This window comes from Canis lupus, chromosome 23 (assembly GCF_048164855.1).
Source record: "Canis lupus baileyi chromosome 23, mCanLup2.hap1, whole genome shotgun sequence".
Taxonomy (NCBI): domain Eukaryota; kingdom Metazoa; phylum Chordata; class Mammalia; order Carnivora; family Canidae; genus Canis; species Canis lupus.
The window spans coordinates 2,082,956-2,107,362 of record NC_132860.1 but is presented as its reverse complement, the minus strand read 5'-3'; the positions used below and the strand labels follow the sequence as shown (position 1 = coordinate 2,107,362).

The 24,407-nt window shown below is 35.9% G+C and overlaps 1 protein-coding gene and 1 long non-coding RNA gene across 10 annotated transcripts in view; one reads left to right on the top strand and one right to left on the bottom strand.

Moving 5' to 3' along the window:
• The window catches only part of METTL15 (methyltransferase 15, mitochondrial 12S rRNA N4-cytidine), a 314,558-nt gene that overhangs the window by 140,907 nt on the left and 149,244 nt on the right, over positions 1-24,407 (top strand). The gene's annotated exons all lie outside the window — the stretch shown is intronic.
• Positions 5,518-24,407, bottom strand: part of LOC140614634 (uncharacterized) — a 92,726-nt gene continuing 73,836 nt past the window's right edge. Inside the window, exon 3 of the long non-coding RNA XR_012015427.1 lies at positions 5,518-5,863. This is a non-coding gene — a long non-coding RNA (uncharacterized lncRNA). The remainder of the gene's footprint in view (positions 5,864-24,407) is intronic.

Below are 24,407 nucleotides of genomic sequence, written 5' to 3'. Positions count from 1 at the left end.
ATAAAAAGAACCTGATATTGGTTACCTCTCTGTAATATTATCTATAGTTTAAGGAATAAAACTTGATTATAAATTCATTCAGATCAAGATTTAGAGCTCATCTAGGGATTGTTTTATGATATAATTTAATAAGACTATTTTACTTAGTTAGGATAACAAAATATAAAGAGTTGACCAAGTCTTTAAATTTTTTTCCAACTTACCACTGAGATTCTTCTTGTCAAGTAGGAGCAAAATTATTGTGGGTTAAATGATCATAAAATATTCCATAGTATTTTTCCAAAAAAGAGTTTGTACTAGCAGGCTGCATTAATTCACCCTCTATCTTGTATCCCTTTCTTTCCACTCTATACTCACTAAACATGACCACCTTACCTTACCCATTCTGTCATTCTTTAGCTGTCTGTGTTGTTCTCTGTCTCTCAGATTGGAAAGATGAGCAGTGAAAAGTCATATTTTTTTATACATGAGAAAATCCAGGATTTTCTGGTGCTGAAAATGAGTACTCTGGGCTGAGGGCATCTTAGAGGTCATCCAGTCAAAAAACCTCACCTGATAGCTAAAGAAACTGAGCCTCAGGGAGGGTCAGTAGTTTCCTCCAAGGTAACCCTAATTAATGCCTAATTAATGGCAAAGTCAGTACTAATCTAGAATTTGGAAACTCATGAATTTTAGGCATAACTGGGAATTTGCCTTTAAGATATTGACTTAACTTTTTTGTCTCAGGGCCCTAATCTGCCAACTTGGGGTAATAATACACAATACTGTGGCATTACACAGAAATTATATCAAGATGTAGAATAGGAATAATTTAAGTATTTTCAGAAAGATTATGATGTCAAAAGCATATAAGGGCTATGAGAGATGATATCATAAAAATAAGAATATTCATATATGTGTAGGCTCTAATAAATACCATTAAAAGATTCAGTTCTCTATAAGGAATCCATTTTTATGGCTCAAATCAGCCCATAATAATGCAGATTTATTGATGATATAATTCCATGGAAAAGGTAAAAACAAAAAAAAGGGGGGGGGAGTTGCATTTCGTGGTACTTTTTTTTCAAAAAATATTTGGAAGAAGCTCCTATATACCAGGCATTATACTGAATAGTAACAGTAGAATGGGGAGCAGATCAGAGCTTCTCTCCACAAAGTTTACTGACTAGTAAGTGACTGAATAAAAATATAGTGAACATCGTCCCTCTATTTGTATCGGAAACCCTCTTATTAACTGTAGTCTGGAGTTCTGTGTGGGTAATAGAAAAAGTTGGTACATGTGGAGAATTATAGAACCTATGCGTATTTATATATGGAGATGCTTGGGTCCTAATTGTGGTTCTACAAAGTCCATTCTTAGATAAACCACACCCATGGCATATCTTCTACAAGCTCGGATTTATTTTTATTATAATGAAGTTAGAATTTAAAGGTACTTACAAGGCAATCTGAGCATATTTTCTATATTTTCATAATTTTTTAATCTTTCATAATTACCTCATGTACCTCTAATTTGATTGCATTTTTTACATTTTTACTCTCTTTATCGAGAGTCTCCAAGTGTCTAGGTTAGTTTTCATGGGAATAACATATATCTTTCCTTTTGCATTCATATTTCACCAGTTTATGTAGTATTTGATTAAATTATTTAATGGCAATAACAACTACTCTATACTCTCCAAAAGAGCTATAAGGGTATAGCTATAAGGGTATAGCTCTTTTGGTGGGAGCAGGACTATATAGGAGTGCTCCAAGTAAAATACTACCCTGAGACAGTTTAACAGAGAAAGGGATTAATTTGTCAAGTCCATTAAGTAGAAATCTCTTCAGAGAACTGCTCATAGAGAAATATGGAAAGCAATGGAGGGCCCAATAAGGTTCCTGTATGAGTTTCCTAGGGCTGCAGTAACAAAATACCACACAGTTGGTGGCTTAAAATAACAGGAATTTATTCTACCACAGTTCTGGAGGCTGGAAGTCCAAAATCAAGGTATTGGCAGGACTCTAGGGGAGAATTGCATTTTTTACATGACTCACCTCTACCGAGTATATCAGCTTGACTATTTGAAGTGTCTGGCAGTTGCCAGCAATCCTTGGTGTTCCTTGGCTACATCACTGAGTTTCTGCCTCCACTATCCCATGGGATTCTGCCCAGACAAGTTTTGTGTGCAGGTTTTCCTGTTATTATAAGGACATCAGACATATTGGGTTTAGGGCCCACGCTAATAGAATATGTCCTCAACTTGATGATATCCACAAAGACCCCATTTCCAAATAAAGTCGTGTTCACAGGTACCTAGTAAACGCACACTTTGGGGTTCACTATTCAACCTGGTACGATGTCCGAGTAATAAAATTCATACTAAGTATGTTCAAGATGATCAAGCACTCTGGGAAATATGCCACAGTTCCTGACACATAGTAAAACCCATATATTGATGGAAATATAAATCACTTCCTTTGCTTTCAAAAAGCTAATAATCCATTAGAACGAGGAAGATCACCACACTTGTAATCACAATATATTTAGTAGAATTACATAATAGTTCAAGTGATTAAGTTGTTATTTGTAGAACCTAAAGCCTGATACCTTTTGCTAGGACAAACTAACTGAGTTCCAGTACTCTTCCATATCATGGAACACGAGGACAGGTTCAAGGCTGCAGATTGGAACAGGACACTTACAACTACCATAAATTACTTTGGGAATTACCAAATTAGTAATTTATAATTCCCAAAATAACCTGTGGGACTTCACTATTCATACATACTATTCAGAACTACTAGCCAGAAATTTTAATACTAATATCTAACACATGTTAGTGTTCCCTACAAAAATAATTCATAAATAACAAATCACATTTTGTTAAGCCCTGTTTCTATTCTAACACGTTTATAGCTGAAAAGTTAGATTTATGAAATCTAAGACTTGCAAATGACCTGAGGGACTAATTTAATGTAAAACCAAACTCTTCATCACCTCTAATGCTTTAGCCTTATCTCCATCTGTCTTACTCCTCCCTTATATTTCAGTGAAGAGGAGCACATTTCAGTTTGAAATTGCTAGTTCCAGAAACAGAGGCCTAAAGTCTTTAGAAAGGATGAATTCCTTGGAATAAAATCCAAATTCCTTTACATGATTTGCAAAGCTTCTCATGGAACAGCTTCTACCTGTCTTTTCATTTTCATCTTTCTTGCTTGTCATAATAATCTCTGTTCTAACCATACCAAAGTTCTTATAGTCTTGTCTTCCCAGCACACCATTGTCACGCTCACTTACAGGCCTTGTGTATTATTTTTTTTTTAATTTTTTTTTTTTATTTATGATAATCACACACAGAGAGAGAGAGAGGCAGAGACATAGGCAGAGGGAGAAGCAGGCTCCATGCACCGGAAGCCTGACGTGGGATTCGATCCCGAGTCTCCAGGATGGCACCCTGGGCCAAAGGCAGGCGCCAAACCGCTGCACCACCCAGGGATCCCGGCCTTGTGTATTATTAACATCAATACTAAAGCACCCAACTCCTATCCTTTCCTATAGGTAATGCCAAGTTGAAGTGTCACTTCCGCCAGAAGTTTTTTTCTAGCTCTACACACAGTGGTCGAGATGCTCTCCTCCATGCTCCTGTAGCACTGCATTTCCCTGTCGTAGCACTTACACTGTTCTATTGTTTGCTTCCTATTTAACTTCTCCCCTAGACCTATACTATCTAGTACAGTTGCCAGTGGAACATGTGTCTGTGGAACTCTTGAAATGTGGCTGCTCCTAATTGAAAGGTCGTATATGTAAGATACACACCTTGGTTTGAAAAGAGTATTTAATTTATCTCAAAAATTTATATGTTCATTTTGTGTTAAAATGATAACACTTTAGAAATTGTTGGGTTACATACAGTATTAAACCGTTTTTAATGTAGCTATAGAAAATTTTAAGTAGCATATGTGGATCGATCGCATTATATTTTTTTGGATGATGCTGCTCCAATAATAAGCACTATGAGAGCACTGTCATGACTCTTTTACTCATCACTGGGCCCCCCGTGCTTATCATAATTTTGGCCCTTGGAAGGCATTTGGTAAATGCTCTTTCAAGGTTAATATATAAAATAAAATCACACAGATCAGGAAGGTTCTGCTTTTATAAAGTTGGTATTCAGTGAAACAACATCAGTGTAACTAAAAAATTGGTGTTCAGTCTTGGAGGTCATGAACAGTGAATTCCCTCCCATACCAAAATGCTCTAATGGCACCAACACTAAAGTACTCGGGTAAATTACAAAAACCCATTGCCTTCCCAATACTTTAGTTTATTCATCTTTAGGCTGAAATGATATCTTTCCTCCCTTATTCTTTAGAGACTCTGTGAAGAAAAGAAAACTAATAAAATATTTTTATTAATAAAATATTTTTATTAAGAATTTTTAATAATAGGAAATGATACATATAAAAATATCTTAAGCTCTCCAGGAAAAAGAAGATTTATACACTTAATTTTGTAGAAAACACCTGGCTGTGGTCTAGATTTTATAGAATTAATGTGTATTTGAATTATGTAATCTTAAAAATGGCATTGGTTCTAGATGTGCCTTTGAATATTTTCTCAAAAGGCTATGCATGTTTTATTCTATATTCCATTGCTCTTTCCATTCTCTGGATACATCAAGGGAAATAGATTTTACCTCAAGTCCTGCTTCAACAGCTTGCTTTATATGTAAACTCAAACAGTTCTAGGCCTTATCTTTCTCTTCTTGAAATGGAAGTGAATAATATTTATGATGTAACCATTGTTACTTTGTCCATAACCCTACTATGTTTTGTTTAAATTAATATATTGAAATTCACTTACAGTTTCCAAACTCACACCAAAATCAAAGTATGCCAACCACTTTTTAGATCACTAGGATTTAGATTCAAATTCACAAAAATAGATAATCAATGCACTAATAATTAAGAAGTGACAAAAAGCTTACAATATCAATTTTTGAATGTGAAAAAGGAGGGGGATAAGCTTCTTAAATATGTTTGATTCTTGTTGATTAAATATATAGACTTATTATTCCCTGACTGGAACTTTTATGTAACCTTTATTCTGAGTCATGAACTGGGTACATCGCCAGAGCTTAATGAATGCTTGTTGAACAAATAAATCAATAAAAAGATGTGTACATTCCCAGCCAAAGTAAAATGAAAATTCAGGGGGAAAAAGTATAAGTTGATAGGTATTACTGAGAATCAATTGTACTCTGCCCTTCACACTGAGGAAGTGGGAGACCCAGGCATCAAAGTATTCAGTATAAATTGAAACAGCTTGAGGAATAGGTTGAGACTCTTCAGGGCATAGAATCAGAAATTCTCAAGTTCTTTGTCTGGTTCTGCTATTTATTTGCTCAGTGAACTTGAGTTAAGTCACTTATCTCCTCTGATCTTAATTCCTCCCTGGAAAAGAAGAATAACGAATTCTTGCTATGACCAATAAATGAGATGGTACATAAGAAAATTGTCTGTGAATTTTATTTATTTATTTATTTTTTTCTCTGTGAATTTTAAAGTGTAAATACGGCTGTAAGCATTTTCTTGTCTCTATCCAGACCTGGGGTGACCTGAGAGCAAACAGGTGCATTAGTCAGAACCATGACTGTGGTCTTATACCAACAAATACCTATCCACAGCTGCAGATTTGGGATAGGCTAATTGCTTCATTCCAAGCTGTTCTTCCTTTATGGATTATGTGACTTTTAGAAAAAAGAAGAAGAATCCTCATCTGCTGCTTTGGTACATATAAGGTATATTTTCCACAGTAAGCCATCATAGCTTATGTATCAGCTTCTCTGAAATCCTCTTTTTCAAGGAAAGTTCTGTTAATCTGGAGAGAAATATTAAAATACAAAACAAAGTGTAGCATTCGTTAAGAAATAGTCATTGCCATCAAATTTCAGTGGAACTGTTTGTGATGAAGTTAGTCAGACTAGTTTGCCATCCCTTTGTTTTAATAGCCCACATGTTGCTCCTTCCATCTTCCGCAAAAAGCGCTCTGTATACTAACATTGCCATGATTAAGAAATAAATGAGGATGTCAGAGAGTTCGATTGTCACTCTGGTGGAAAATGACATGGTCAAACTTACAGTCAAATTTGGACGGCTTGCCAGTGAGTCATAGTTGTCATTGTCACCGCCTATGATAATGCACTTACTCTGTCATTTAAATCTCTTGAGTTCAATCTGTTATACACTGTGTACATTAGTATGGTAACTTCATGCCAACTAAATTATCAAATGACATTTCATAAGTAAACTTATTTCTTATTTTAATAAGTAATCTTTCCAAGAGACATTCTGTACAAGAAACCCAACTCAGAAGAGAATGAAATGTGGAGAAAAAAAAAAGAGAAAGAAATAAAAAACCTGAAAATCTTCTTTCCTTCTAAAAGAATCTGGCATTTCTCAGTTTGAAGTATCAAGTGGGGACCAGGGATTGCTCTAATCTCAAGTGACTGAGGCCCATGCCTAATTTAATAATAATGATGATGATAATAATAATAATAAATGTTAGCTAACACTTACTGAGCAAATATGTGACTCTATCCCAAATTGTTTTTATGTAGCTCAATCCTCACCAGTAATCCCCAAGGTTGGTACTGTTTTTATCACAGCTTTACACATGAGTAAACTGAAGCACAATCTAAGTAACTCATCTCTTGTCAACTGGAGCTGGAATTAGAAGCTGGCAACCTCATTCTAGACCCTGTGCTCTTACTTAGGACACTACCATAGATCCTTTTCTTATGATTAGGGTGCAGTATGAACCGTTGCTAGAGAATGCCGACAGCTCGGTCTTCCAAGATCACGCAGGCTCATAGAGGAGACAGTCATAAAAGCAGCTCACTCTGTCACCTGTAGAGGTAATACCTGTCACCTGTACAGGTAATAAATGCTGTATATAATAGAGTCATGAACAAAATGTTGATATAATAGAGTCATGAACAAAAAGGCATGAGAACTCAGAAAAAGGAGAAGTTGATTTTGATGTGGCGAGAGGGATTGAATTATTGTGGAGAAGGGGTTAGGTCGAAGTTACAGAAAGGAGACCGTTGAGTTGAGTCTTTTAGGGGGAGAAGTGATAGCTATTTATAGGAAAGTCCCTGGCACTCAGTAGATACTCATTAACTGCAGACGTGAAAAAACAAACAAACAAAAAAAAACGAATAAATAAATGAAGAAGCAGGTAAGATTTCAGAAGGCTGAGGAGAGTAGAAGACAGGCAACTCAAGGTCCAATCCCAGGGCCCAGTAGAATTCCAAATCCCTGGAATTTCTTCCCATTATCTTGGTATCCACTATCCTAATTGTGACCTTGTTGAGTCAGGTTTTTAGAACAATTATTTAGTATAATCACATCCTCTGGATGCTACTGATGATGGCTAAAATTCAGACTGCCTCTATGGAACAAAAGAAGGGAAATGCATCCCTTTACTTCATTGCTCCATTTCTTGTTATTTTATGTTTTGTGTACTTCTTTTTTTTTAACATTTTATTTTATTTTATTTTTTTAATTTTTATTTATTTGTGATAGTCACACACAGAGAGAGAGAGAGAGGCAGAGACACAGGCAGAGGGAGAAGCAGGCTCCATGCACCGGGAGCCCAACGTGGGATTCAATCCCGGGTCTCCAGGATCGCGCCCTGGGCCAAAGGCAGGCGCTAAACCACAGCGCCACCCAGGGATCCCTGTTTTGTGTACTTCTACAAGTGAAAATTGAAGTGATCTGCTGGCACTTCATGTTCTGCACTTAGCAGTTTTCACATGGGTATTAATTTTGTAAAGATGTGTATAAGTAGTCTGGCCTTCTTGCCTTTATCTTTATTGATTAAAAAAAGAAGAAGAAAGATTATTTGTTCCTATAACTAGTTATTCAGAAGTCTTAAGAATTTGGTACCAGATATTTACGAGACTTTCAATTTAAGAATTAAGATCAAGCAGGCTTCTATATTAATTGTGCTACCATCTTGTTTTGGAGATCATCATGTATCTCGTCTACATGAGAGGTATAATAACATGTCCTTACTTTACTCTTAAAGTACTGAAAGGATCAACAGTGTGCAACGCTTTTCCTAAAAGGAGTTTTCAGACATCAGCTATCATATTTATACATTGGGAACGCTTTTTGAGGACAAGCATCTGCTTTCATTTTAAAGTTTAAATGTTTAAATCATCCCAAAAGAATGTCAAAGAAAGAGAACCCCAAATGTTAATAGGTTGATAAAGATCAAAGATTATATTTCTAGGGCTGGGAGGGGGAATAGTGGATGAAAGAGTAATTTTGATGCCCAAGCTTTAATCATAACTGAAAACTAGCAAAAATACTTCCAAATTCTTTTCTCTCACATCTTTTGCTTTGTGTCAAAGTTGAGAAATTATGGAATACCTGGAAAAGATATTCCTTGGAATTTAAATATAAAAGGAATCTATATTTTTCATATCTTTTATATATAGAACTTTTTGTGTCTTTCATCATCTTTCTGTTTTTGGCAAGAATATAGCAGTTTTCTAAAAAAAAAAAAAAAAAAGAATATAGCAGTTTTGCCGTTTCCCAAGCATTGTAATTTATCTGTTTATTTTTTATGTGACTGTGTATTGCCTTACATATTTTTAATTACTTGGAATCTCTTCTACCATATTATAAACCTGAAGACATACACTCTCCCCTTACGTTAGCATATAACATACAGTAAGCAATAGGAAATACTTGCTGATATCGCATATTCTCGTAATGCATAGTTATTCATTTAATTACTTTCTTATCAGCTGGACTACTAACTCTGAGAGTAAAGATTAGATATATCTTTTTCATGGTTGCATCCTCAAGACCTGATATAGCGTTTGACTTATAATAGATGTTTAATTTCTATTTCTTGAATGAATAAATCAGTGTCCGTTTCTTTGTAGTTCTTGTGATGTTCAGAAAATGGATGGGACCAAAGACAGCTAATGAAGTCTTACAACCAACTAGTTTGTTCAGCAATAGGCACTTTTTATTGTTAGGTAGACTCAGACCTATAATAATAAGAGAGACTGTCATAATTTTCTTGACATTATAATGTCTTTTCTGTTCTCTGAAGGGTAAATCAGGTTCAATATGTCATACAATACTGGGTCAGTCCTCTGTATTTTCAGTTTCCTCATTAGCAAAGCAGGGACTTTGGCTTAACATTGAGATGAGACACATTTCAAATTTACATTACATGTTCATTTAATCATCAAGTATTTATTGTAAGTCCACTTTGTGGTGGGCATTAATGAAGCTGAGTGAATGATAAAGACAAAGTTTTCATCTTCTAAGATTTAAAAAAATGATTTTCCCTATTTAGATAGTAGTCTTCATAGGTAGTTTGGATATATCGTTATGTTTACTTTTTTTTTTTTTCTTAGCATATGATTCCCACTCCCTTCTGAGATCAGTTTTCTTCTTACCCAAGTACATATTTTGATATTTTCAGTGAAGATCTATGAATGATACAGTCTCATAACTTGTCTAAATGTATTTTTTGCCCTCACTTTTGAATAATAATTAGTTGAGTACAGAGTCAACAGGTTTATGATTTTCACTCGATACTTTGGAGGTAATATTTCATTATATCTTGACATTTATTATGGTTGATGAAAAGTCTAATTGTCATTATTTTATGGTTGGTCTTTTTCTTTCTCTGGCTACCTTTAAAGATTTTCCTGTCACTGATGTTTAATTGTGATGAGCTTGGTTGTGACTTTGTTTTTATTGGTCATTAATGAAGCAGAATGAACTTCTTTAATATTTTTCCATTTCTGGAAATACCAGACATTATTTCCTTCCATATTTATTTCTCTACTTTCTTGACTCCTGGGCAGCAGTTTTTACTCACCATGTCTCTCATATTTCCCGTGTCTTTGTCTCTCTGTGTTGCAATCTAGGTAAAATCCTTTCCTGGTTCACCAAAGCTTTTTTAAAGAAATAGCTAATCTGCTGTTTAATCAATTTGTTGAATTTTTAAATTCACTAGTCGTTCCAAGTTCTATTTTTTAAAAATACTCTTGTTCCTATTCTTTCATTATAGTCTCTATCAATTATTTTAAATGTTAATTTATTTTAAATGTAGTAAATAACTTAGTTATTTCATATTTGTGCTCATTTGTTGTTATCTCCAGTTCTTCCTTTTTATTTCATCTGCTGATTTTATACACAACCACACACACACCAAACACATATGCATAAATGTATATGGTATGAACATACCTTCAGTGGGTTTTGCATACAGACACATCCCCTTTAGGAACCCTGCTTACTTTGTTTATTTGTTGTGGTTAAACACTTGCTTCCTCCTTTTTCCCTTCCTCCTTTCCACCTGATTACCCACCTGCTATGCAAAAAGTAAGTTAGGCCATTGAAATTGTAGACATCAAAGAGGCATTTAGGCAGACTTACGTGATAAAGGGTTATTACAAGCTATATGTGATTATAAGAAGGAATCATTATAAAGCTATTCATGTTAATAAGAAAGAGTTATCTGAGCTCACAGCGAGGGTTCTGAGTGACTGGAAGACAACTCAGAGGTTGTTCAGGATACTACACAATCTGGCAACTGAACTATCGTGTTGCAGCCTCAATAGGAAATCTCTTTGTCTCTCTGCTCTAGTAAATTATCATTATTTTGGCTTGGTTATTCTCTATGTCTGGCTTCTACGACTAACTTTTCTAGGATCAGTAGCTTCTGTTTACTCAGATCTTTTCTTTCTTGTTTTTAGTTTCTCCTGGCTTCTACTTATGTAATCTTTTGCTATGTGTTTTAGTTTCTGCTTTTGTTCCAGTTGTTTCTTTCTTCCCTCTTTTCTCACCAGCCCATTTTTCTTTCTCTTTGCCTAGGATCCAAGCTCCCTAAAGTAAAGGATTTAATTCCTGCAATAGTCATCCTTAGCTTTTCCTTGTTTGGCAGTTTTACACTGGTTCCATTTAAAATGGCTGCCATTGGATTTACGTGGTAATAGCACAATGACCAAAGCTCAAAGAACTACTTAGTACAATTCCAATCATGTAATAGATTTCTCCTCAGGATTGTAGTTATTTAAATAATGCTTTAAAGAGGGAGTTTTTCTGGAAATTGGCTGTGACTAGTGGGAAGTTTTTTTTTTTTCCCTTTAAAATAATGCATCTATGTAAACAAAATGAACCATGTAATTTGTGTCTTTTTCAGTAATGTTTTGTTGAAAGAATTGTTGTATAACTGTTGTATAACAGTTCTTCTAATATGCTACCAAAGTGTGAAAAAATTTATGGTTTCTCGAAATCTCCAGTGGCAGTCAAACCACTCTACCATCCAAGGTTAATACTCTTATTTTGAGATTCTCTCTTCTTACCCTCTCTCCCACCCACCCCACCAAATATAAGGCTTACACTGTAATGACTTCTCTTCTCTCTAGAGTGTCACTTTTAGCAGGTCATCTGATAAATAGATAGGCAGACATAGTGCTGGCTCGGACCACATTTCCAAGATCTACTCCCACATTTCCAGTGGTCTGCAGGGCATCTCCCTGAATTTCTTGTCAATACCCCAATCTCAAAATCTGTAATGTGGCAAATTCATAATTTTCTCCACCAAAATCATCTTCACTTCCTGGGTTTGCTGTGCATATGGTACCTGGATACCATTCAATTGCTTCCAGTTGGCTGGCTGACCGTGCAAATCTAGCATCTGACTCACACCGCCACTGGTGACTAATAAGACTCCGTTTCACTGTTCTTGGTTCCCAGCTAGCCTGATTTCAAACACGTTCTATACCTACCTGAATATAACTAGCTCTAGTCCTGATCAGCTTCCTCCTTATCTCTTATCATGCAGTGCCCAATTCTGTTTTCTTGACTTTACTAACACAGGTATCTTTCACTTTGTATCTTTAACTCTTCCCATGGAATGCTGTCTTGCCTATTATCTTGGAAATCTTGCAGCACCATTTCCTCTACTCCACCCAAGGTCCAGATTTTTATCACCACTCCTTGGCCAAATCCAATCTCCCTCAGTCTTAATTCTTACTCTGGTACTAATTGACTGTTACTCAAGACAAGTCACTTTTTCCTCTCTGGTCCCAATCTTACTTTCTTATAAAGGGTAAGTAGGTGAAATATCCAGTCTCTAATATTTTAGGAAATTAAAATAGGCATTTTCCTAGTCTCTGGCATGGAAAGTTCAGGGATAGCTTTGAATCATTTTCTGACACTCTTCCCGCACCCCTACAGTTTTCCATTGATCGCTTATTAAATTCTACCCAGATGTGGCTTTGATTCAGTTCTCTTTTCCACATCTACCACTGTTTTATTTCTTGTTTAGACTATTACAATAGTCTCCTTAAAGGTATCTGCTTTCACTCTCTCATTAAATCAACTTGTTACACATATTTAGGAGTATCTGTCTAGCCCACACTCTCTTCCCTTAGAATTGCCCAGAACCCTACCCATTTCTGATACTTGATAAAGAAAGAGGTTGGATCTAGGCAGCCACATTTATACCAGGTCACCCCAGAAGCAACTGAAGGTCATACAAATTAGATACTTCTCTCAAAAATGTGAGCCACAAAACCCAGAAACTATAATTATATGGCATTTGGAATGTAGAATTGAGACCAGATTTGCCTCTCTATCAGTCCAGAGCAAAGTGAAAGTCACAGTTAAGAGAACTGGGAACCAAGAGCAGAGTGAAGGAAATAAATTTGCAGAAAGAACAGATGTCCAGAAAATGGAGATGTTCACACACACACACACACACACGAATGCACAAAAATGCACACACAAACAGGTGTGGAATGAGTGCTTGTCTGATAGCTTTCCAATTCCCTGAAAGTCTAATGTCTATAGTTGGCTATTTGTGATCCCTACATTTCCTTTATTATTTATTTATTTTTTTATATCTTCAGTCAATTTGAGTGGGCTTTGCTCCATTCCTTAACATCTAGCCAGGACCGTAAGACATTACAACTTTATTAATCATATAATTTCCTTGTTCAAAAACTTTCATTGGCTTTCTGTTGCTGATGCATTTGATCCCAGACTCCTAAGTCTGATGTATTTGGTTCCATTATCTGTCCTGAGCTATTGTTTCCACACTTAGCTTTTATCATCCTCCTATATGCTTACCTAATTGTCCTGTCCTTTTTCCCCAAACATGACTTGTACTTTCCTTGCTCTTGTCTTTGATCATGCTGTATCCTCTACCTTGGACACAACAACAACAAGAAATTTAAAAACTGAAACAAAAAATTACCCTCCCATTTCCACTGTTTGGAAACACCTCCACTCTTAAGGCCCAGCATAAATTCTGGGAGTGGATAATTTTTCATAATTACATTCCTGATCTCCTGAGTAGGATATAGGCTTTGATTTAAACTATCATAGCACTTTGTCCAACTTTAATCATCTTCATGGCAGTGTGGTAGAGAATATAGACTTTCAAATAAGACAGAACTGTATTCAAATCCTGGTTTTGTTACTTAGGGGCTGTGTGATTTGGGCAAATTATTTAATCTTTATGTGCCTCAGTGGAAAAAACAGTAAGCAAATAAACACTCAAATAAATAGAGAATTATAAATTGTCTAAATGTTAAGGAAAAAAGTATAGAATAAATGAGAAAGTATAGTAGGGGGATATAGCCTGATTAAGGGCTTAAGGGAGCCCTCCCTGAAGAAAAGGACTTTAACAAAGACTTGGAAGAATAAGTAGCCAAAGGACAAGTCTAGGAGGAGAATTTTCAATACAAAGGATCCAAGCATAAACAGAAGTAGTGGGGCCCTTCTCTATCTTATTTCATCACTAATATTTTCTCTTCTCAAATATTACTTCACTCTTTCTCATTGTTTTTATTATTTCATGTTTCATGTCATGATTTGTGGTGCTAGTAAGCTTAATTCTCATTGTTTTATTTCTATTATGTGACATTTTATAGCATAATCCTGATCATTACTAGCATCAATTTTGTGTATCAAGCTATGCCATTTTGTAGTTGACTACTAACCTTTTCTTCTAAAACACTGAAATATGAATAAACCAGGACAAGCACTGCTCTTTTAGTTCTAATCTCTTGATTATTTCCTTTTGATGACTTCACTTTTTATACTTTCCTTATCTTTCAGTAAATTTTTTAAAGATAGATAGATACATATATATGTATACATATATGTCTTTTAAAATTTTACATATGTTACATATATGTATATATCCCAGTTACATGTTCATAAGAAGTCTAAGCTCTAGTGGGATATTGGATATCTAAACAACTAATTCTAAAATGAAGCCAAATATTTTGTCACTCCCTTTGTCTTTTCTAACCATCCCCCCTTCCCATTGACTTTTATGATGACATAATCTCCCTTTATCTCCCTCCCACCTCTCTGATTATACTTTTTTTACTACTAATTCCTCTCGCTCTGCTTGTGCCTTAAACGTTGTTATTTACTTGAACTTCTCCCTTTGGTTCTTTTCCCACAGTACATTTGATGTTGGGCATCTATATCCATTTCCACAGATATGACATCCTCTGTATTCCCAACTGCAGCCCAAACCTTTCTACTGAATTCTAGGCCAATACTTGCCTGACTCTGAACATTGCAGTCTATTTATCCTACAAGTATATAAAGTTCAGTGTTCCAAATCTTACCTTGCTTACCTCTTTTTCTTCCAATGCGCCTAAACACATTTACCCAAAAGCCCAAATCAAAACCTTCAAATCAACCTTGAGTTGAATTGAAAAGGTTTATCACTAGAACTTTTCAATTCTGTGTCCTAAATGTCTCTTACATCCTTCTGTTTCCCCTACCCTGGGTTTCCACTGCCATTATTTTGTTGTAAACTTTTATCATTTTTGCCAGAATTACTACCTCAGTCTTCTAACTGGTTTCTATTTTTTTGTCTGTCTCAACCTTCTCCATCTTGAACTCTACCCAAGTGATGGTGATTTGTGTTAAGGAGGGCACTTGTGATGAGCACTGGGTGTTATAGAATCAGTAAATTCTACTCCTGAAACCAATATTATACTATGTGTTAACTAACTGGAACTTAAATAAAAACTTGAAACAAAAATAAATAAATGAAACAAAGTATACTTACAAAGTTTTGTTTATAAAATAGAAATTTCATAATATCACACCTCATAAAATTCTTAATAGGTCTCCTATGATCTGTAGGACAAAAATCTAAACACGTTAACATGAAAAAAAAAAAGTCCTTCATGATCTGGCATCTGCATGTTTTGTTTTGTTTGTTTGTTTTTAACCTAATTTCTTCACTGCCCTCCCCACCATGGCACTCTGTGTCCGCACCAAACTGCTCACCAGTCAGGTTCCCAGACTAACTTTCTGCTTTCTCACTTCCATTCTTTTGTATATGATCTTCCTCTGCAGGGTATGTCCTTCTTCATGTCTTCTCTTGCCCCCTACGTATCTCCCCAAATCCCTCTACTTTTAGGAGTAGGCTTATGTATCATTACTTTGGATCCTTCCTGAACTTTCCTTTTCACCATCCTCCTGAAGTTCCTCACTTTTTCAATATACTTATATATCTGAAATATATCTGATGCTTATATATCTGAACATTTGCTTCATTACACTTTGTCTCCCTTACATACTTTGTGAACTCTTCAAGGATAGAGTGACCACATCTAATTTACCTGAATAGGGACACCTGGGTGGCTCAGTGGTTGAGGATCTTCCTTCAGCTCAGGCAGGTCATGATCCTGGGATCAAGTCCTGCATTGGGCCCCCCTCATGGAGCCTGCTTCTCCCTCTGCCTGTGTTTCTGCCTCCGTGTGTGTGTCTCTCATGAATAAATAAATAAAATCTTAGAAAAAAGATAATTTACCTAAATAGCCTCAGCACCCACCTTTTAGGGAATATGTTGAAGAAGTCAACAAACTGATTAGAGAAAGCAAAACTATTAAGTCACATAGATGTGAGTTGGCTGTGTCATATACCAGCTTTGTAAATTTGGGCGTTTATTACCTTCTCTGAATCTCTATTTCTTCATCTGTAACATATGGCTAATGATAATGACTTCAGAATATTCTTGGATTACTAAATCAAACAATGTATTTTAAATGTCCAATAGAGATCCACCTCTACTAGATATCTATTTATTTTTTAACTTTTGTTGAATGAACACATAAAAATGAGTGCATGAGCAAGTGGATAATTAAGTGAGTGAATGCATTTGAATGAATAGAACAAATACTATAAAAATTTTGATAATGGATTCACCAGGAAAGACTTTCTGTATAAGCAGCTGTCTTACTCTTTAAAGGGATGGTTAAGATGTCATCAGGCAGTGATATAGCAGTCAAACCACTGGGAACCTGAACTTTGAGAATGTGAGAAAAGGCTAAGACTGGGGAAAGCATCCTTTTTTTGTTGAAAACATTATTTCATGCTGTCACTTTACCCTTCTACCTATTTTTTCTTCATCACATTAAAGTACTCTAAGGATGGGCTGGCTGCCAACTCATTCAAGGTACATCAGCATCTCATTAGCCAGGTGACAAGTTGGGCCTCACACAATAAGCTCTATGGATTTTAAAAAGAGAAAGTGGGTTGTTATTAATAATAACATAAATTATTGTTGTTGAATGGAGCTTTCTGTTGCCTAATTATTATTATTCAGTGAACTGTTTTAGACACAGCATACATTACAATGATCTTAAAGGCACTACATTTTCTTCCTTAAAAAAAAAAAGAATATTAACATTTATGTAAAATCCACTGGAAAGCATTATTTTAGAGTCCTGTGTGTTTCAGTTACCTATCTCAGAAATTGAAACTGAGAAAGGTAATCTAGCAGGTAGCATTTTTATGTTGTTGATTTTATCTCTGTACTCTTTAGATAGAAATGGACTTTGATGACAGACGCCAATCAAGCCAAATACGTGTTGTATTGCTATATTGCTTACCCATTTTTCTTTATTAGTCTTTGTTTTATTAATGCCTCATACCCCTTGCATTATTAGTCTGGGCTTATGCCTCTGCATTCTATTTTGTCACTGAGTAATGGAAAAAGACATTAATTTTGGAATTCTATAGTAACCAGGATTCAGAGTTTAGCCCTGCTGTTTATTAGCTGTGTAAACTTAGACAAGTTACATAACCATTCCAATCTTCTCTAAGATAAGGATAATGGTTCCTAACTTATAATATTATCATGATGATTAGAAATTACGCTTTAAAACTACCTACCCTAATGGTAGGCATATCATAGCCACTTGCTAAAAGCTAGTCAGTACAAAGAATTTTCCTTAGCTCGTTGTTGATAGAATCGACTTCACAAATACATGTAAACATATGTTAAATTCATGATCATAGAAAAATATAAGATTTTCTCTATTTTAAAAGCACTTTCAGGGATCCCTGGGTGGCGCAGCGGTTTGGCGCCTGCCTTTGGCCCAGGGCGCGATCCTGGAGACCCGGGATCGAATCCCACATCGGGCTCCCGGTGCATGGAGCCTGCTTCTCCCTCTGCCTATGTCTCTGCCTCTCTCTCTCTCTCTCTCTCTCTCTCTCTCTATCATAAATAAATAAAAATTTAAAAAAATTAAAAAAAAAATTTAAAAGCATTTTCATTTGTAAGCCATATATACAACATGGTTAAGAAATTCAAGTGAAACTTTAAGAGCCTATAACACCACCCTACCACCAGAAAATGATTATAATTTTACACATTTTATCTCTTTATCTTTATTTATTCTCACATTTTTCAGTTGAAATGATTGAATGTATAACATTTTGAAATTTTTTTTACTTGATATCATGCCACCCTTTATGGCACTAAAGTGTGGATCAGCAAGAAATATTCAAATTTATTTAATCATATCCTTATTGTTAGATATTTGGCTTAAATCTTAGTGAGGGTTATTGTTAAAAACCATATAATAAATTTTTGTGCATATTTAAGGGGTTTTAGAGAGGAGAGGGGTACTTCTGTTCCAGTGTAAATCCCTTAGTGAGATTAATGACACATGTGTGACTTTAGCCTTGAAACATTGTTTTTCAAAATGGATACACATCCTTCTAGAAACTAAAGTCTTCCCTGGACATCATTCAAAGCACTACTCCTAGACCAAATTAGTAGGATACAATAAGCAGAAAAATAAAAGATAGGAAAGTATGGTTCACTATTGAATTTAGATGTGGTAGAAAAAGATATTTATAATCTGTGACTTAAGTAAAATCCATATGCTATTGGCCCTTAGAGAAATTAATCATCTATTCTTCAATTCAGTTAGGTAGTCTGTTAGTCTTTCCAAAGCCCATTATGAGAAAAATGATGGTAATACACACTCCCTACTTGCTGAAAGTAACACACTGTCCCTGCCTTCTGGAAGCTTATGTTTCAGCGGAAGTGACAAATATCTTTTAAAGATCATTGTGACACAGTTGCAAAGTGTTCCCTTGCAGGTAAGGTATGGGACAGGAGGGCAGGCAACTTACCTGCAAGCCAAAGATCAATTATGAGTATGTGCTGACCTCACAAGAGAAAGGGGAGCATAGTTACATACCTTTCCTTGTTACTATCTCCCAACCCTGGGAAGTATAAATGGCCTAATTCTGAGAGCAGCACTGCACACCCTGCCAATTATTCCTAAAGGTTCAAATAAAATCTCTATGGATCTTATTTTTTTTATTTATTTTTTATTGGTGTCCAATTTACCAACATACAGAATAACCCCCAGTGCCCGTCACCCATTCACTCCCACCCCCCGCCCTCCTCCCCTTCTACCACCCCTAGTTTGTTTCCCAGAGTTAGGAGTCTTTACGTTCTGTCTCCCTTTCTGATATTTCCCACACATTTCTTCTCCCTTCCCTTATATTCCCTTTCACTATTATTTATATTCCCCAAATGAATGAGAACATATAATGTTTGTCCTTCTCCGACTGACTTACTTCACTCAGCATAATACCCTCCAGTTCCATCCACATTGAAGCAAATGGTGGGTATTTGTCATTTCTAATAGCTGAGTAATATTCCATTGTATACATAAACCACATCTTTTTTATCCACTCATCTTTCGATGGACACCGAGGCTCCTTCCACAGTTTGGCTATTGTGGACATTGCTGCTATAAACATCGGGGTGCAGGTGTCCCGGCGTTTCATTGCATTTGTATCTTTGGGGTAAATCCCCAACAGTGCAATTGCTGGGTCGTAGGGCAGGTCTATTTTTAACTCTTTGAGGAACCTCCACACAGTTTTCCAGAGTGGCTGCACCAGTTCACATTCCCACCAACAGTGCAGGAGGGTTCCCTTTTCTCCGCATCCTCTCCAACATGTGTGGTTTCCTGCCTTGTTAATTTTCCCCATTCTCACTGGTATCTCATTGAGGTGGTATCTCATTGTGGTTTTGATTTGTATTTCCCTGATGGCAAGTGATGCAGAGCATTTTCTCATGTGCATGTTGGCCATGTCTATGTCTTCCTCTGTGAGATTTCCGTTCATCTCTTTTGCCCATTTCATGATTAGATTGTTTGTTTCTTTGGTGTTGAGTTTAATAAGTTCTTTATAGATCTTGGAAACTAGCCCTTTTTCTGATATGTCATTTGCAAATATCTTCTCCCATTCTGTGGGTTGTCTTTTAGTTTTTTTGACTGTATCCTTTGCTGTGCAAAAGCTTCTTATCTTGATGAAGTCCCAATAGTTCATTTTTGCTTTTGTTTCTTTTGCCTTCATGGATGTATCTTGCAAGAAGTTACTGTGGCTGAGTTCAAAAAGGGTGTTGCCTGTGTTCTCCTCTAGGATTTTGATGGAATCTTGTCTCACATTTAGATCTTTCATCCATTTTGAGTTTATCTTTGTGTCTGGTGAAAGAGAGTGGTCTAGTTTCATTCTTCTGCATGTGGATGTCCAAAGGTCCCAGCACCATTTATTGAAGAGACTGTCTTACTTCCAATGGATAGTCTTTCCTCCTTTATCGAATATTAGTTGACCATAAAGTTCAGGGTCCACTTCTGGGTTCTCTCTTCTGTTCCATTGATCTATGTGTCTGTTTTTGTGCCAGGACCACACTGTCTTGATGACCACAGCTTTGTAGTACAACCTGAAATCTGGCATTGTGATGCCCCCAGATATGAAATATACTAGAACTTCCTACTTAGACTCCACCTTTGTGTTCACAGCATTTGGCAAATAGGCCTCAATCCCTCCCTAAAGATTCAATCATTACATTTAATGTTGACCACCTAAATAGATAAAAGCAATCATGATTCACTTTGATATATACCATCTATACTCAGCACTTTAAGACTTATGTACTATAAAATTATAGTATATTACATTACATTATGGATTATTAATGTATAATGTATTTTATTGAAAAGTAACACATGAAAAATATCAATCCATTCCTTCCTCAGCCATGTTTCTTATTTCATCTCAGCAGATATCGTTCCTCTTTACCTTTTTTGCTCGAGCCCATAACTTGATTTTTCCCTATTGTAGGAGGATTTGTAAGCCTCCACCACCCATAGTGAGATCATGTTGTCATCAGACTTAACCTGGTAGGAGCTGGGGATTAGATGAGACGCTGAAGAAGTTTAAAAAGAACCTCACTGAGTAAAGCCAATTTTATCCAGAACCATTCAAGTTCACAGATTTTAATTAACAGTTTGAAATTTGTAATATTACTTGAATTTCAAATGGGTGAGAATTTAACACTGTATTATAGGAGCCCAGGCAAAAGGACACGAGTTGCGTCACAGAGACTTATTAAATGTGATGGAAATTCAGCAGACGAATGCCGGCAAACAGGTGCAAGAGCTGAATTAATTTTTAAACCCTACCACTCAGGGGGAATTGCAATGCATCACGTTGACAGCCACAGCACGTTGCTAATTTCATTCACAAGCTTAAAAATCTCAATACATTTGAACATGTGAATGTATTAAATTTTAAAAAGTGTAAGTAGCATAAGGGTATCCCAGAACTAAAAATGATAATTTCTCTCTGGGACTTCAAGTCATTTATCTAGCCAGAAGCATGGTGTTTTTTATGAATGAAATCTATCTTACCACTTCCCCATACAAATTGTGTTCTATTATTATATGTAGTGCAGACTGTTACTAAGCAAGGTTTTCTCTTACTTTTAATATGAAATTCCTTGTGAGTCAGCAGAAAACAGAATATTCACTGATAACAGTTTCCAACTTCTGCTGCGGGTTCTTAGTCCCTGCTTCTGATGATGCCAAGTGGTGGTATTCCCGGAGTTAAAGAAAAATATGACAAAATAAAACTAAATGAAGACAGAGACTTTTTTTGCTGGTATCATTAAAGATGGTAAATTATAAGCTGAAAACTCAGCAGACTCTGTTTTCACCAGGAATTTACCTACTTTGATGTTCCTGATATAGTTAAGAATTCAGTAAAAACCCTGGATTATCTCCACATAAAACTGCATATACACACAAAGTCTTACAAAAGATTTCAGGGTGTTCGTGAATCTCCACGCTTAGAATACTGGTTATGGTACATCTCTTATTTAGTGGATTTTTGCCTTTGCCACCTACTGTGCACCAGGCTATAGACCTGGGACTGAGAATGTAAAGGAAGATAATAAAATATCTTTGGATCTTTTACAGCCTAGTAGGATGGTAAAGGTTTGTTGAGATATGTATAAAAAGGTCATTGCAAAAGCTTCCTGGAGAAGATGCCACCTTTGTGAGCGTTAGGGATGAATAGACATAAACTGTAAGAAGAGGGCGAAAGGCATTCGAGACTGCGAGGGAGAGCAAAGATCACTGCCCTGTTGTTGCTAAAATGGTGGATTTACAAGAAATGCATCATCTCAAATGTATAGAAAATCTTTCAGTCTTCTCTTACAATGTTTCTCAAGAAGCTTTAAGGAAAAAATAAAAGGAGCAGGGTTTAATTATCCAAGATTTTAGCCATCAGAGCCCTTTTTTTCTAATTATACACAAGCTTGTTCCCTCATTTTGCTTAGCAAGAGAATATTAAGCACTTATTTTTGGAACATAAAAACAACTATAAAGGGCTCCTTTCCTAGCAGGTGAGTCAGGAAAAGCCCAGTGTGTACTGCATTGGATGAGTCTAGATTCTTAATCAAAAACATGTAATCAGTACTTGCCCAGAAGTCTTTTGATAATGACAGCAGTAGTAGCTGTTTCTTTTTTAAACCCACTATCAAGAAAGCTGATGAAAAAGAGAGACAAATTTACAGTCTAATAACCTGAGCTAACAATATGTTATTCTCAATAGAACGAAAAGGACAAAAGCCAAAGGTATTCATTACCGTTCCCAGGGTAAGAGACCAGGGCAGTTGCCGCCTTCACCAGATGTGCAGTCTTTAGGCCTAACAATGCACATCTCCCCAAGGGAAAAGTGGAGAGAAAGCCAAACTCTTGCAACTTGATGCAAAGTGATTTGGGTTCCATTACAACATCTCTCAGTAAAAGGCTATTCAGGCTTAGAGTAAAGATTCCACCATCATTTTCTCCCAGAAAATGACATTGTTATATAAAACACTAGACATGGAATCAGAGCTTCTGGAAATCATTCTGAGCCATGTGATTTCATCTTAACTTCCTTAAATTCTAATCAGGAAAAAGGAGATGAGATGGTTTGGTGAATGTGCCATCCTAAAATTGTTGCTTTGTTTTGAGCACACATAAAGACAAGAAAACTCAATAACATCCTCAGGAAACTGAAAAATAGACACACCTATATAATAAATCGAGTTAAAAAAAACAACAACAAGACAAAAAAACTAATACTAATCTGGCCCTCCTAGAGTGTGTTTCTCAGATGAACTAGCCAGAAACGTTAAGCCTCTCCTCTCCTCTGGAGGAATTAGATTCATTCTGTATCATAAAAAGAATTGTTGTAGGAGTGGGCTTCATGTTAAAAAGACCGATTTTTCCATTTGAGCCCTGTGAACTTGGGAAGAGACCTTTAACCCCCAGTTTTTCATGTTTAAATGAAAAAGAAAATCTACTTCTTGCCTCAGAATTATTATAGGGATTTAATTACATGATTAAGATATGTGAGGAGTGATCAACACCAAACAGACTTTAAGTATTTTCTTACCAGAAAACAAATCCTACGGAACAGATAGTTGTTATTAAAAATTAAAGTTTTTATTTCAGAAAGTTTGGTAATGCTAGGGAAACAAAGTGAAACAATGATATTCAGAGCTTTTCCATGCCAGCGGAGCTTGTGGATCTCCAGAAGAAGAGTGTAGCAGGCTGCATTTCTCAGACTTTACTCGCCAACAGCCATATTGGTATTTGGTTGGGGAGTGAAGGTGCTGTGTAGTTAACAAGGTCTCTGACCCCCAGAACTCTAAATTGGAAAATGCTGTCTGTATAAGGGTCATGGTTCCTTCCCTTAATAGGGTGTATAATCCTTGTTTATAGTCCTCCTCACAGTGTTTATATATTCTCCTTATTGGGTTTGAATTTCTTGAGGGCAGGGACTACAGTGTCTTCATAAACATTTTAATCCTCAGTGTTTAGTACAAATGTGCACAATAAATACTATCTGAATGAATGAATGAATGAATGATATTCAGGATGCAGTTTCTGAATTTCACCAAATATTGCTGGTGACAATTTTAATTGAAACCATTTCTTTTAGCTAAAGATTCCACGCAACTAATAAACGGACTAAATAAATTGGGGTTTTGGATCTTTGAAAAAAGAAAGGGCATGGTTTAAAATTATTCACATTATATTTCAGTATTTCATCCTTGTGGAAGTATGCTTAAGAAAAAAGATGCCCTGTGCAGAGAGGTACTCCATGAAAACTAAAGCAAAGGGAGAAGGAATGAATGGAGACCAAAAACTACTGTGTGCTCAAGATGCCAGAAGACAAGCTGTATACTTGGATGGCAAGAGAAATCTAAAAGTTAATTATGGGCAGTAACTTGGCCAGGTGAATGCAATGCAACCTAGAAGGTTTAGATAGTTAAATTAGAGCTCTTAGAGTTTTTAGCATCGGTCATTAAATAGTCAAGGTCAAACTAAAAAGTGATTTTTAAGGGATTTCTCACTTCAGTGCCATACTGTCTTCATCGTCTTAAGGCCTACATGCCACTTTGTAAGCTTAGAAGTGCACCATTTGTACAAAAGGAAAATTTTATACTTCATTTTGGATACTGAATCTTTTAATCTTTTTTTTTGAGTCTTTTAATCTGATGCTTAAATCCATTGAGTATTATTACTCAGATGCTTCAGGTGTTTTCAACAACCCTCTATCCCACCTACTCTCCTATTAGTCCAGGATGAAAGTAGAATTAGTTTGGTAGGATTTTCAAATTAACATCTCAAATCCCCTCCCCACCTACTCCATTTTACAACAGAGAATAGTAAATAAATAAATGGATGAATGGCATTCATAAAGTG